General features: G+C 49.1%; 1 protein-coding gene across 3 annotated transcripts in view; it reads left to right on the top strand.

The window, feature by feature from the left end:
• The window catches only part of CENPU (centromere protein U), a 213,461-nt gene that overhangs the window by 65,507 nt on the left and 135,215 nt on the right, over window positions 1–12,739 (top strand). The gene's annotated exons all lie outside the window — the stretch shown is intronic.

The raw sequence follows: 12,739 nt of genomic DNA, 5'->3' as shown, positions 1-12,739 counted from the left end.
CGCGGTGGTGCATCTGTTGAGCAACTATGCAGGGCGGCGACCTGGTCGTCAGTCCATACGTTCACAAAGTTTTACCGGTTTCATACTTTTAGTTTGGAGACTGCCTCTGTTTGGCGTCGTATTTTACAGACGGCTATGCCGTCAACGTCTCCCTCCTCTCATTAGCTTGCTTTGGGAAATCCCACAAGTAACGGCGCAGCGTCCCCCAGATGGAGGACAGAGAAATGGGGATTTTTGTTTACTTACCGTAAAATCTCTTTCTCTGAGTCCATCTGGGGGACGCTGCGATCCCTCCCATAGTTTGTCTGGTTTAATTGGTTAATTTTTTATTCTGGTCTATCTCCTTTGGCTTGGCTAAACGTTAACTGATCAGGGCTGAGCAGGAAGGAGATGGGAGGGGTTAGAGGGGGGAGGAGTCAGCTTTTGATAGTTCTGTGCCAATCTCCACTACCACACACCTCTAACCCACAAGTAACGGCGCAGCGTCCCCCAGATGGACTCAGAGAAAGAGATTTTACGGTAAGTAAACAAAAATCCCCATTTTATTTTACAGTGAGTCCTGCTGGCAACAGGATCACTGCAACGAGGGACTTAGGGGAGAAGAAGTGAACTCACCTGCGTGCAGGATGGATTGGCTTCTTTGGCTACTGGACATTAGCTCCAGAGGGACGATCACAGGTACAGCCTGGATGGTCACCGGAGCCTCGCCGCCGGCCCCCTTGCAGATGCTGAAACAAGAAGAAGGTCCAGAATCGGCGGCATGAAGACTCCTCAGTCTTCTTAAGGTAGCGCACAGCACTGCAGCTGTGCGCCATTTCCTCTCAGCACACTTCACACGGCAGTCACTGAGGGTGCAGGGCGCTGGGAGGGGGGCGCCCTGGGAGGCAATGAAAACCTATTTTTGGCTAAAAATACCTCACATATAGCCTCCGGGGGCTATATGGAGATATTTAACCCCTGCCAGAATCCGTTAAGAGCGGGAGACGAGGCCGCCGAAAAAGGGGCGGGGCCTATCTCCTCAGCACACAGCGCCATTTTCCCTCACAGAAAGGCTGGAGGGAAGGCTCCCAGGCTCTCCCCTGCACTGCACTACAGAAACAGGGTTAAAACAGAGAGGGGGGGCACTAATTTGGCGTTAGAAATATATAAAAAAGATGCTATAAGGGAAAACACTTATATAAGGTTGTCCCTATATAATTATAGCGTTTTTGGTGTGTGCTGGCAAACTCTCCCTCTGTCTCTCCAAAGGGCTAGTAGGTCCTGTCCTCTATCAGAGCATTCCCTGTGTGTGTGCTGTGTGTCGGTACGTGTGTGTCGACATGTATGAGGACGATGTTGGTGAGGAGGCGGAGCAATTGCCTGTAATGGTGATGTCACTCTCTAGGGAGTCGACACCGGAATGGATGGCTTATTTAGGGAATTACGTGATAATGTCAACACGCGCCAAGGTCGGTTGACGACATGAGACGGCCGACAAACAATTAGTACCGGTCCAGACGTCTCAAAAACACCGTCAGGGGTTTTAAAACGCCCGTTTACTTTAGTCGGTCGACACAGACACAGACAGGGACACTGAATCCAGTGTCGACGGTGAATAAACAAACGTATTCCTTATTAGGGCCACACGTTAAGGGCAATGAAGGAGGTGTTACATATTTCTGATACTACAAGTACCACAAAAGAGGGTATTATGTGGGATGTGAAAAAACTACCGTAGTTTTTCCTGAATCAGATAAATTAAATGAAGTGTGTGATGATGCGTGGGTTCCCCCCGATAGAAAATATGGGCGGTATACCCTTTCCCGCCAGAAGTTAGGGCGCGTTGGGAAACACCCCTTAGGGTGGATAAGGCGCTCACACGCTTATCAGAACAAGTGGCGGTACCGTCTATAGATAGGGCCGTCCTCAAGGAGCCAGCTGACAGGAGGCTGGAAAATATCATAAAAAGTATATACACACATACTGGTGTTATACTGCGACCAGCGATCGCCTCAGCCTGGATGTGCAGAGCTGGGGTGGCTTGGTCGGATTCCCTGACTAAAAATATTGATACCCTTGACAGGGACAGTATTTTATTGACTATAGAGCATTTAAGGATGCATTTCTATATATGCGAGATGCACAGAGGGATATTTGCACTCTGGCATCAAGAGTAAGTGCGATGTCCATATCTGCCAGAAGATGTTTATGGACACGACAGTGGTCAGGTGATGCAGATTCCAAACGGCACAAAGGTGTATTGCCGTATAAAGGAAGAGGAGTTATTTGGGGTCGGTCCATCGGACCTGGTGGCCACGGCAACTGCTGGAAAATCCACCGTTTTTACCCTAAGTCACATCTCTGCAGAAAAAGACACCGTCTTTTCAGCTTCAGTCCTTTCGTCCCTATAAGAGTCATATCTGCCCAGGGATAGAGGAAAGGGAAGAAGACTGCAGCAGGCAGCCCATTCCCAGGAACAGAAGCGTTCCACCGCTTCTGACAAGCTCTCAGTATGACGCTGAGACCGTACAGGACCCCTGGATCCTACAAGTAGTATCCCAGGGGTACAGATTGGAATGTCGAGACGTTTCCCCTGCGCAGGCTCCTGAAGTCTGCTTTACCAAGGTCTCCCTCCGACAAGGAGGCATTATGGGAAACAATTCACAAGCTGTATTCCCAGCAGGTGATAATTAAATTACCCCTCCTACAACAAGAAAAGGGGTATTATTCCACACTATATTGTGGTACTGAAGCCAGAAGGCTAGGTGAGACCTATTCTAAATCTAAAAAAATTTGAACACTTACAAAGGTTCAAATCAAGATGGAGTCACTCAGAGCAGTGATAACGAACCGGGAAGAAGGGGACTATATGGTGTCCCGAGACATCAGGGATGCTTACCTCCATGTCCCAAATTTTTTTTTTTAAATCAATAGTTTTTATTGAAAAAGATAAACAATTTTTATGGGGTACAGAATAAAGAAAAGGGAAGAAAAAATTACAAACAAGGGGGGGTGTTACAACGATACCATGCGTTGCAGGGGTATGGACAGTAGGTGTACAGGTGGGATAGGGAGGGGAAGGGGGGGTAGGGTAGGAGTCCAGACTAGAGTCGAGGGAATGGATCATCGGGGCCTAGCTAGCACATTCCATCAGAGAAGGAGAGACACACAGAGAATCTATATATTACAGTGGAGTGATATTAGCCTGACCCTGCTGAGCTGAATTTATAGGTGCGCGTTAGGGGGTGATAATGGGTGGGAAACTTAGTTGTGGGCCACCTTCACCTGGGAGAAGGAGGGGCGGTTGTTTAGATAATAAGAGGTGTGATAAGGGGCGGAGTGTTTTAGATCAGACAGTAGCGGCTTGCACGGTTGGGCTGAGTGGGGATGAGGAGGTGTTATGGAAATATTGAGATCCTTCCGTCGAAGAGACAAAGCTTTGCCACGGTAGCCATCGCGCTTTGAGGGAGGAGTAGATGAGAGAGGAGGAGGCGGATTCAGTTTCCATAAGGAAATGGTGGTTTATCTTATGTATAGCTCTTACCAGGGTAGGGGGAGTGGATTGTTTCCACATTTGGGCTAGGTTTGCTCGCGCTGCTATTAGGATGTGGCCCAGGACATATCCTGCATCTGGGGTTATCGATGAAGGGATGGCTTGTAGTAATGCTAGAGCTGGGTCTGGTGCCAGGTGGGTGGACAGAACTTTATTTATCAGCTCAAAAACATCTAGCCAGTATTTAGTGATCTTTGGGCACGACCAGAATATGTGGAAGATATGTCCTACCGAGCCGCATAGTCTCCAGCACTTATTGCTATGAGAGGGCCAGAATTTATGAATTCGATCTGGGGTTTGGGAAATTCTGTTCACTAGTTTTATATGCATTTCAGTGTGAATTAAGCACTGGGACATAGAGTGCGAGATTAAGAAGACTCGGCGCCAGTCATTAGGGGATAGGGTTTTGCCCAGGTCTTGTTCCCATTTCTTTTGGGCATTTGATTTGGAGGGGGAGGTAGGAGTCAACCGAAGTTTATACCAGTATGTGATGTCGCCTTTGGATTCCGGTAGAGAGAGGTGAGAAAAAAGGGTGTATGATTGTGTGTGGTGCTTTGGATGGGTAGGGGGGATCGACCTCCACCAATGTGTTACTTGCATATAGTGGAAGAGTTCTGAAGCTGGGAGTGAATATTGTGACTGGAGAGTTGAAAAGGGTTTTAGAGAGAATCCGTCAAGTAAGTCGCCCAGAAAAACCACTCCTGAGCGTTTCCATTTGGATAGGTTGAGATGTGGTATCATCTGTGTTAGTGTAGAGATGGATATCTGGGGGAAATGGGAGATAGTGGATGTTAGAGAGGTTGATAGGGAGTCCCAGGCTTGTAGGGCAGCTTGCGTGGAGGGAAGGAGGGATGGTCGGATAGGGCGAAGCGATTTTGGGATGCGGAAAAGGTCAGCTAATGGTATTGGGTTTGATCGTACTTGTTCTAGCTCCATCCAACCCGTGTGCAATCGGGTTGTGAAATAGTGTTTAATGGGGGCTAAGAGGGAGGCTTCCTGATATAGAGGAATATTGGGTATGTTGAGGCCTCCAAGCGCTCTTGGCAAGGTCATTCTTGAGAGAGCCATTAATGGTGGTTTTGAGGACCAGATATATTTAGACATAATAGAGGAGCAGGTTTGAATGGCTTTCTTTGGGAAGAGGTATGGTATTGTGCGGAAGAGGTACATTAGTTTAGGTAATAAGGACATTTTAAATGCCGCCATCCGTCCCAGCCACGAGACCTCGTAGGAAGACCAGGCTTTCGTAAGTGCTTCTAAAGATTCTATCAGGGGGGCTAAGTTGACAGAGAGGGCATCTGCAGTGGAGATAGGGATATTGATACCTAGGTATTTTATCGTGTTAGTTCGCCAGTTATATGGAAAAGAGGCTTGGAGTGCCGGGGTGGAATGTGATAGGTTGAAGGGGAGGGCGTCTGTTTTAGTTGTATTTAATTTATAGTAAGAAGCGAGGCTATAGGCATCTAGGACAGAATGCAAGACTGGAAGAGTTGTAGTAGGGTTAGAGATAAATAGGAGGACATCATCTGCAAAGAGGCTCAGTTTGTGAAGTGAAGTGCCAAAACGAATCGCCGGTATGTAGGGATTGTCTCTTATTGTAGCTGCCAGGGGTTCGATTGATAGGACAAAGATTAGAGGGGATAGAGGGCAGCCTTGTCTGGTGCCATTTGTGATAGGGAAAGGGTCGGATAGGAAGCCCCCGTTGTACACCCGGGCCGAAGGAGAGCTGTATAATGCTAAGATAGAGGATAGGATACGGTCTCTGAATCCGAATCTAAGGAGGGTTTGGCGCATGTACATCCAATTTAATCTATCAAAGGCCTTCTCTGCGTCTAACGATAGCAAGAGGAGGCCTTGGTCCTCCGATAGGGAGTCTATCAGGTTGAATACTCGACGTGTATTGTCAGACGCTTGTCTCCCGGGGACGAATCCAGTCTGGTCCGGGTGTATCAGTGAGGGGAGGAACTCGTTAATGCGTGTTGCAATCATTTTAGCATATAATTTGATATCGCAATTTAGAAGCGCTATTGGGCGGTAGTTATGTACATAGGCGGGATCCTTTCCGGGTTTAGGAATAGTGACTATACGCGCTTCTAGGAGTTCTGGGGGGAGGGAGCCGTGGTCTGAGATTGTATTGTATAGCGTAGTCAGGAGGGGAGAGAGGGCGACACGGAAAGTAGCATAGAAGTCAGAGACAAAGCCGTCTGGACCGGGTGCTTTATTCCTGGGTGTGGATTTAATAGCTGCAGAAATTTCGTCCTCGGTCCAAGCGGTATTCAGAGAGGTCAGTTGGTCCTGTGTGAGGGTTGGGAGGGAGAGATCTTCTAGAAAGGAAGAGATAGACGGAAGGGAGGGTTGGGGGGTGGAAGGGTCAGTTGTTAAGTTATATAGTTTGGCATAATAACTTGCGAATTGATTCGTAATATCTTTGGGGTTCAATATCTTTTGTTTGGTGGGCGAATAGATACATTTAATTCTATTTCTAGCTTGTTGGACACGGAGTTTGCGTGCTAGCATTTTGCCTGCTTTGTTGCCTAGTAGATAAAATTTGTGGCGCATTCTATTCAGAGCCGCTTGGGTGCGAGCCAGGAGCAGCTTTTGTAGTTGGCCACGAACTTTGGAGATCTCGTTTTTAAGAGTTTTGGAGGGGAGGGACCTATTTTTGGTCTCGAGGTCTAGCAGGTCATCTTCCAGTGTCTTTTGCTTTTGTTGGGCTTGTTTTTTGAGAGTGGCGCCGGCCTGGATGGCGGCTCCCCGGGTAACGGCTTTAAAGGCACACCAATGAGTAATAGGAGAGGTATCTTGGGGGGAATTAGTGGCTAAGTAGGAGTCAATGGAGTCAGAGATTATTTTTTTTGATATAGGGTTATTTAGAAGATAAGGATATAGGCGCCATTGCCGGAGAGGGTTATAAGTACCTTGGAGGTTCCATTTCCAGAGAACAGGGGCGTGGTCCGACCATGTGATCGGTAAAATATCTATGTTTTTAGTTCTCTGGAGAGACCATTTATCGCACAAAATCATGTCAATTCTGGAGTAAGAATTATGGACAAGAGAATGAAAAGTGTAATCTCGTCCTGAGGGGTTTTGTGTCCTCCAGACATCATATAGGTCGAATTCTGCAAGCAAATTGCGGAAGGCTTGGGATGGGCCAGTGGTGGTGGATGGGGCAGAATGGGGAAATTGGCGGGACTTGTCCATTTTAGGGTCTAAGACAAGGTTATAGTCACCCAAAACTACCAGAGAGCCCTTTAGTGCATTCCGAATAATGAGGAATAGTTTTCTCAGAAAGGGGACTTGGTTAGAGTTTGGTGCATATAGGGATACCAGAGTAACTGGCTTGTCATCGAGGAGGCCTGTGAGGATAATGTACCGGCCATTTTTGTCTGAAATTTGAGAATGTAGGGAAAAGGAGACATTTTTGTTAAAAAGGATGGCTACGCCATTTCTTTTGGAAGGGCCATTGGCATAGTATCCCACTGGGAAATGGCTATTCTTAAAGAGGGGGGGACTGCTAGAAGAGAAGTGAGTTTCTTGTACTGCTACAACATCTGCTTTTTGCTGGTGGAAGAAGGAGAGGGCCAGCCTACGCTTGTTGGGAGAGTTCAGTCCTTTGACATTGAGAGAAATAAGGTTCATCATTGGTGACTTATGTTAGGTATGATATAGGAGGGGTCTCTGGTGATCTATTGAAGCGTATCTATACCGAGCACTGACAGGCAGTGGAAGGCCGGAGCCTGGGTCGAGTCTGGAGCTCGTGGAGAGGGAGGGCATGTGGGGGAGATATGGGTCAGGTTTAAAACAAGTGAGGAGAAGGTAAACAACAAAAAGAAAAGGTCCGGTATATTGGACCTGCATGACTACTGCAGGGGAAGGGGAAAACATTCGGGGGTTTGCAGTAGTACAGAAAAAGGTGGAGGCGGGCTGGATAAACCTGCGCCGCCACTCAATAATAGCTTCTGAGAAAGTTACCCTAGGGCGTCAACATCTTGTGTAGGCATCTGAAATTAGGGAATAAATGCACCCTAGAGCATGAACAGATAAACAGTAGGTGTCTGTAACCGGGCGTAATGTCGCCCGTAGAAATATAACAGCAGTTAAAGAACATGTGAGGGAGTACCCCCTTAACTTGTAGACAAATAAGACATACTTATAATAAGGCATATCATGGCATTTGTAGGAAGGGACGTAAAAAAGATATCTTCAGTTCCCCCCAATCAGGGGGAGAGAGGGCTACAGCCTCCGTGGGCCGGAGGTTTCGGTGGTTGGATTTTGAAAAGACCCAGCTCAGCTATCTCCTGACTCAGGCGTTCGACCAATCATGGCTGACGGTGGAGGCACGAGCCGAAGTAGGCGGTTTCGAAATGGAAATGTCCCAGTCCAACAGCAGCTTCACGCCTGCATCCAGAGAGGAGATTATGTAGGTCGAGTCTTCATATGAGATTATCAGCTTGACCGGAAATCCCCATCGGTAGCGGATGTCATGGGATCTCAAAGCGAGGGTGATGGGGGTAAAAGCACGTCTCTTTGCTATAGTAGCGGCTGAAAAGTCTTGGAATAATTGAAGTCCCCCAAGGGTGTCTGTGTTTTTGGATTCTCTAGCAGCCCTCATAATGCGTTCTTTTACCGGGAAGAAATGGACTCGTAGAAGGGTGTCTTTAGGGAGGTCAGACGAGACGGATCGAGGTCTAGGGAGTCGGTGAATGCGGTCAATTAGGAGTTCCGAGTCGTCTGCTTTTGGGAGGAGTTTCTTAAATAGGGCGGTGGCGTAGGCTTCCAGATCCGAATTAGGGACTGAGTCTGGGATGCCTCGGATTTTAATGTTGTTCCGCCTTGATCTGTCCTCCATATCCGCCAATTTGGATTTGAATTGATCCATATCTTGTTGTTGGCGGTCATGGGATGAGAGTAGGTCATTGTGAGAGGTGACCAGTTCCTCCATCTTACGTTCCAAGTGATCCGTCCTGTCTCCCAGAGCTACCAGCTCGGTTTTGACCTCTCGGATGGCCGAGGTCAGATCTTTAGAGAGTTCAGATTTGAAGGCGGACAGGATCTGGCAGAGGGATCTCACGGTTAGGGGGGCATCCGACTCGCAGTCCACTCCCGATACTGAGAAAGTCGTGGACAGGACACTAGGGCCCAAGGGGTCCATTGTGGCAGAGGGAGATGAAACGTTTTGTAGAGGGGAAATTTGGAGGGATTTTCGTGGGGGATTGGAGACTTTCGGGGGTAATGTCTCCTTTTTTTTTGTAGGAGCCATTTCTCGTCAGCAGCAGCGCATCTAGAGATCGCAGAAAGGCGTGTTTCAGGGGAGAGTCCAGTCAGCCGATAGTGATGAAACAGGGGTACTCAGTCACATTTACGTAGCTTACGTGTTATTCAGACATGCATGAGTGGCGGCAAACAAGTTTGAGAGCGCTCACATTGTGGAGGTCACTGAGATCATTGAGCTGGGGGATATGATTGCAGGGATAACTCTGGGCTGGGTAAAGTGGTAGGCCGGGCTGTTAATCCGAAGAAGGGTGAAATCTCGGTCCGTCCCGAGGGTGGTGCGGTATGAGTGATGGGTGATTCCTGACCTCCAATTTCGTGGGGTCAGGGGTGGTCTATATGGAGGGTGCGGGGCTTAGTGCTCTTCGCCCGCCAGTACTATCTCTCCTCCCTCGGTCCCCTACGAACCCTATTTGGAGTAGATGCAGACTTCGGGGGTTAATAATTTCAGCCCCTTCAATGCTGAGGTATGGGGGGGGAGCTGGGGTGCTGTCCGGGAGTCCTCTCAGACTGGGGAGCTTAGGGGGGGGGGTGGGCAGCTGGAGAAATGACCACTATTAGTGTGTGTCGCCCGCCGGCGTGCACAACACTGAATTATTGCCGCTGTCGTGCCGTCCAAGTGCTTCTCCTGGCCGCCGGACGCGTAGGTCTCTGTGTGGCTGTGTGGGCAGGGAGATCAGCGGTGCCCAGACGGGGGGGGGAGGACAAAGTCAGGCACGGGTGGTCACGCGGCGGGTCCCCGCACAGCGCAACTCACCCTTAATGCACGAGTCTCCGGGGACAGGATCGGGTGGACGGGCAGGAGGCGAGACGGGAGGTAAGCAGGCCCCGTGGGATGTTAACAGGGAGCACTGTGATCTCCTTACCTCCGGTCCGCAAGATGGCCGCCGGCAGCCGTCAGGCGCGTCTGCCGGGTACACGGAGAGTCCCTCGTCAGCTGTGAGGATCAGCGGCGGTCCCTCTGTGTGTCTGGCTGGAGCTTAGATCGTGGGAGTCACGGTGTGGGTGGGGAGAGCCTTCCTTCCGTGGTGCGTCCGGGCCTACTCGCGGGTCTGGAGCTCAGTGTCGGGTGAGCTCCAAACTCAAGGCCCCGGATCTTAGCTGAGAAGTAGGCCTCGAGTAGAAAATATACACAGCGGCCTCCTAATTAGACCCTCTTGTGCAGGGTGTGATCCGCAGCCCCAGTATGATATTTTCAGGATGTTCAGGGGGAATTTCACTGCAGAAATATAGTTTTTTTTCAGGCTCTTGGAGGAGCTCAGCAGAGACAGGACCTCTCCTTACAGCGTCCAGGCCACGCCCCCCCATGTCCCAAATTTGCCCTTATCACTAAGGGTACCTCAGGTTCGTGGTACAGAACTGTCACTATCAGTTTCAGACGCTGCCGTTTGGATTGTCCACGGCACCCCGGGTCTTTACCAAGGTAATGGCCGAAATGATGGTTCTTCTTCGAAGAAAAGGCGTCTTAATTATCCCTTACTTGGACGATCTCCTGATAAGGGCAAAGTCCAGGGAACAGTTGGAGGTCGGAGTAGCACTATCTCGGATACTGTTACAACAGCAGGGGTGGATTCTAAATATTCCAAAATCGCAGCTGATCCCGACAACAAGTCTCCTGTGCTTAGGGATGATTCTGGACACAGTCCAGAAAAAGGTGTTTCTCCCGGAAGAGAAAGCCAGGGAGTTATCCGAGCTAGTCAGGAACCTCCTAAAATCAGTGCATCATTGCACAAGGGCCATGGTAAAAAAATGGTGACTTCCTTCGAAGCAATTCCAGTCGGCAGATTTCATGCAAGAACTTTTCAGTGGGATCTGCTGGACAAATGGTCCGGATCGCATCTTCAGATGCATCAGCGGATAACCCTATATCCAAGGACAAGGGTGTCTCTCCTGTGGTGGTTACAGAGTGCTCATCTTCTAGAGGGCCGCAGATTCGGCATTCAGTTTTGGATGTTGGTGACCACGGAGGCCAGCCCGAGAGGCTGGGGAGCAGTCACACAAGGAAAAAATTTCCAGGGAGTGTGATCAAGTCTGGAGATTTTTCTCCACATAAATATACTGGAGCTAAGGGCAATTTACAATGCTCTAAGCTTAGCAAGACCTCTGCTTCAAGGTCAGCCGGTATTGATCCAGTGGGATAAAACATCACGGCAGTCGCCCACGTAAATAGACAGGGCGGCACAAGAAGCAGGAGGGCAGTGGCAAAAACTGCAAGGACTTTTCGCTGGGCGGAAAATCATGTGATAGCACTGTCAGCAGTGTTTCATTCCGGGAATGGAAACTGGGAAGCAGACTTCCTCAGTAGGCACGACCTCCACCCGGCAGAGTGGGAACTTCATGGGGAAGTTTTCCACATGATTGTAAACCGTTGGGAATTACCAAAGGTGGACATGATGGCGTCCCGTCTGAACAAAAAACGGGACAGGTATTGCGCCAGGTTAAGAGACCCTCAGGCAATAGCTGTGGACGTTCTGGTAACACCGTGGGTGTACCAGTCGGTGTATGTGTTCCATCCTCTGCTTTTCATACCTAAGGTACTGAGAATTATAAGACGTAGAGGAGTAAGAACTATACTCATGGCTCCGGATTGGCCAAGAAGGACTTGGTACCCGGAACTTCAAGAGATGCTCACAGAGGACTTATGGCCTCTGCCGCTAAGAAGGGACTTGTTTCAGCAAGTACCATGTCTGTTCCAAGACTTACCGCGGCTGCGTTTGACGGCATGGCGGTGGAACGCCGGATCCTAAGGGAAAAGGCATTCAGGAAGAGGTCATTCCTACCCTGGTCAAAGCCAGAAAGGAGGTGACCGCACAACATTATCACCACATGTGGCGAAAATATGTTGCGTGGTGTGAGGCCAGGAAGGCCCCACGAAGAAATTTCAACTCGGTCGATTCCTGCATTTCCTGCAAACAGGAGTGTCTATGGGCCTCAAATTGGGGTCCATTAAGGTTCAAATTTCGGCCCTGTCGATTTTTCTTCCAGAAAGAATTGGCTTCAGTTCCTGAAGTCCAGAAGTTTGTCAAGGGAGTATTGCATATACAACCCCCTTTTGTGCCTCCAGTGGCACTGTGGGATCTCAACGTAGTTCTGGGATTCCTCAAAACACATTGGTTTAAAACCAGTCAAATCTGTGGATTTGAAGCATCTCACATGAAAAGTGAACATGCTCTTGGACCTGGCTTGGACCAGGCGAGTGTCAAATTGGTGGTTTTTTTCTCAAAAAAGCCCATATCTGTTTGTCCATTCGGACAGGGCAGAGCTGCGGACTCGTCCCCAGTTCTCTCCCTAAGGTGGTGTCAGTGTTTCACCTGAACCAGCTTATTGTGGTGTCTTGCGCCTACTAGGGACTTGGAGGACTCCAAGTTGCTAGATGTGGTCAGGGCCCTGAAAATATAGGTTCCAGGACGGCTGGAGTCAGGAAAACTGACTTGCTGTTATCCTGTATGCACCCAACAAACTGGGTGCTCTTGCTTCTAAGCAGACTTTTGCTAGTTGGATGTGTAATACAATTCAGCTTGCACATTCTGTGGCAGGCCTGCCACAGCCAAAATATGTAAATGCCCATTCCACAAGGAAGGTGGGCTCATCTTGGGCGGCTGCCCGAGGGGTCTCGGCTTTACAACTTTGCCGAGCGGCTATTTAGTCAGGGGCAAACACGTTTGTAAAATCCTACAAATTTGATACCCTGGCTAAGGAGGACCTGGAGTTCTCTCATTCGGTGCTGCAGAGTCATCCGCACTCTCCCGCCCGTTTGGGAGCTTTGGTATAATCCCCATGGTCCTTTCAGGAACCCCAGCATCCACTAGGACGATAGAGAAAATAAGAATTTACTTACCGATAATTCTATTTCTCGGAGTCCGTAGTGGATGCTGGGCGCCCATCCCAAGTGCGGATTATCTGCATTACTTGTACATAGTTACAAAAATCGGGTTA

Source organism: Pseudophryne corroboree, chromosome 1, assembly GCF_028390025.1.
Source record: "Pseudophryne corroboree isolate aPseCor3 chromosome 1, aPseCor3.hap2, whole genome shotgun sequence".
Taxonomy (NCBI): Eukaryota; Metazoa; Chordata; class Amphibia; order Anura; family Myobatrachidae; genus Pseudophryne; species Pseudophryne corroboree.
This window is presented reverse-complemented; position numbering and strand designations above follow the sequence as displayed.